We start from the raw sequence: 3,400 nt of genomic DNA on the forward strand, positions 1-3,400 counted from the left end.
TTTCTCTCTCTCTCTTTTCTGTTTTACATGAATTAGGACCTAATTATGATATTTGGAGAGTTTTAAGTTTGAGGAATGGGTAAAACCGAGCATGTAAATAGTCAATTCGATTTTTTTTTTTTTTTTTGAACATTACTGGTAGGAATTGACTTGGGCATGTTTGATATTTGGTGATCAGATTGTTAGGATAGAAATATACATGTCTAGGAAGTTGAATCACAATTTAGGATCCTCCTTTGGTCGAATTAGCGTGATAGGACAAACCAACTATTATTCATGTCTTTATTGAACCGAGCTGCTCAATTCATGTCTTAACATTTATTTCTACACTCCAAAACAACCGGTAAGACTTGATCAACACATATAAACAAGGTCTCAACAAACAACTTGGGGCTATGTACCAAAAAACTCTACCTTCATTCTTCCAGCCATAGTGAGTAAAATTGTTCTATCATGGCTCGAGGGCGAAAGCTAGTCCAACTTTAGCACCCTTATCAACCGCTTGGATGTCTACATCCGCAGATACGGTGAAGAACGACTTTGGACGCCACTCGTGCTGGATAAGAGCACTGGCCTTGCCAAAGTTGTTCACTCGAGCCTTCCCCGTGGTCAGTGGATCAAGTGAATGCTGGGTGCCAACGGTGATGGTATTCTAAAAACAGCAGGGTAGCTTCCATAAAGTCTTTGTGATATCTTTTTGTCCCAAAATCACACTTTTGGACTCGGGGGGTGTTTTGTAATTGAACCATCAAGGTCAGTGCACATGAGAACATGTACTCAAGTTATCTCGCTTCATTGGAAGCTGTTATAGTTGGCCACTTGTCAACATTTTCTCCTTCACAAGACTCGCATTGGATAGTGGCCGCTTTATCTCATTTTCACCTGCATAAAAAAGTGGCATTGGTGTTTAGATCTTTCTTTTATTCGACGAGTTGGGGTTATGTTCTTCCCTTTAGATGTCAATGGGTCGAACTTGTAAGAGTCCCGCTGACCTCTCGGTTGGAAATGAACGTTTAACTAGCGCACCGAAAGTATTAGAATCGTTCTTGATCTTACTTAGAATTAAACAAAACAAAATGTTAAACAAACTACATTGAAGAAATATGGAGAAAGTTCTTGCAGATCTTTAGTCTACTTGCTCCAACTTCTCCACCAATAGGTGAATCTCCACCATAAAGTATTCATCCCTAGGAATCGAACACAAAGTCAAGGTTTGTGGTTGCTTCTTGAAAGAAAATCTGCAAGGACGAGAGAAGGAGACTTTTAGAGAGAATACTGGAACCGAGGAAACGTGGGATACTTTTTGGGTCAACCCAAGGGTCTTCTCTACGGCTATTTGAGGATATTTACCAAATAATATATTTGAATATCTGACATGGTAGGATATAACATCTTTCCCCAATCATATTTAAATGTCATAAGATATTCTCATATATATTTAACTAATTTAAATCTCGCTCAAATTTCAAATATATATTTTCATTCAATTATCTATATGCATGGATTATTTTAACATTTAGTATATCAAAAGCAGTAAATATATTTTTCTCCTATTTGAACCCATTGACTTAAATGTATTTTTCTTTCTTTATATTTAATATATATAGTATTTTAATTTGCAATTTAAGCACTCTAAATTAAATATATTTTTTCTCTTTCTTGTATTTAATGGATCTAATATGTTAAATATCAATTTGAACACTTCAAATTAAATACTTTTTCTTCTTTGAAATTTTTCTTCAACTAAATCGATCCTTTTCGTGTTACTATGAGCTGGCAAAGGAACCTTATGACCGTATTGATTATAAGCTGCAATGACGTAAAATTAATTAAATATATTCCTTAATTAATCAACTTTGTTCATTAACTACAGGCCACTCCATCGTAGACCTAGAGTTGCACCCTTATATAGTGTACAACAAGTTTTGACCATTGATATAATCGTTACAAGCTATCACGAGTTGTTCGCAATGTCTTATGCCTTAAGTGCCACTAACTCTCTCATGAACAATTTACTTATGATCAAACCATAAACCAAGTCCTTCCCGGGTCGGTGAGAGAGTGTAACTCCATTGTTCAAGTCCCGAAATCAGCACTTGAGGGAACTACTCGTCTACTTATTCTATATCGGAAAGAGTGAATTTCATGTCGTGAAATTATGTTCCCAGCTCCCTGTTTGGTCAAGTTCCCAAAACAGTAGACATATTAAATTTGCTATAAAAGTCATTCTCAACTCCCTTAGGATTGAGGTTGAGTCGCATATGGTCATCCGGTAAAATATTAATTTTCTCGATTAATGAATTTGTAAAGCGAGATAAAAAAATTTCGTGGTCCAATCTTATACAAACTCTTTGCAGTATAAGATACACCCACTCACATGTGTCAACATGAACGATTGAGATATAATCATTTGTAACAATTACAGACAGAGTCGTATCAATTATGTTATCAAGATAAGAGACCAAACCTTATCGACATACTATAGACCCTTTAGGTTGTTCTTAAACATGATTCTCTTGTATGTCAATCACATGTTGTTTAAGATTACATCAATGATCTAGGACTTTTCGTACCATGGATAATGTTAAATTTTAAATAAAATAATCAAATATATTATTAAAATTAAACAATTAATTACAAGGCTTTATGGCATGAATCTCAATGCTCTCCATGTCCAAGATATTCTGACATTGTCCCCACTTTTTATGTTACCCTAGTTTACCTCAGTGGCCTAGATCATAGATTGTAGTGTCATGGTATCCAATTATTCCGACACTTATTCCCAGCGTGCCTTTCCTGATAAGGAATTTGAGCAGGGTCGGTCTCAGTCAAGGCTCTACCTGCTCTACCCCCTCGTCAAGTACCACTTCAGATTTTAGGGCACATAATCTATCATCATGCAATAAAATCTAAGTTATTAGGTACGGTAACCAATAATAACCTAATTAGATCATAAGACGTAACTAACATATGCATATAATTCACATAAGGAGCGAGATCTTGCCTACTAACCTTACAACTTACACACCTTGTCAAGGCGAGGTGAGCTTCAGTCAAGTTGCAAGGTGTCACGGTCAGGCATTTTCAAGGCGTGTTGCTTACGGTCGCGTGTCAGATGTTCCAATGATGATGCTCGTCCAAAACGTATTGTCCACGACCGCATGCCCGTTCCAACCCCTTTACTTGCTTTCATGTTAGATTGCCATTTACTATTCTTGTTGTGTTAGTACGGGGGCATGACCTGTCCAAAAAATCATGTCTACACCCTCCGTGGCTAAAATGCTCCAAAATGTACTACAGGGTGAGAAACTAGTCGTCAATTCTTCCTACGGGGTTATATGCTATAAAAGTTTAGTTGTTGCTTATTTTCTTTTAGCCTGTAACATTGTTTTCTAGAAAA

The sequence above is a fragment of the Cucurbita moschata genome, unplaced genomic scaffold (assembly GCF_002738365.1).
Source record: "Cucurbita moschata cultivar Rifu unplaced genomic scaffold, Cmos_1.0 Cmo_Scf00097, whole genome shotgun sequence".
NCBI lineage: Eukaryota > Viridiplantae > Streptophyta > Magnoliopsida > Cucurbitales > Cucurbitaceae > Cucurbita > Cucurbita moschata.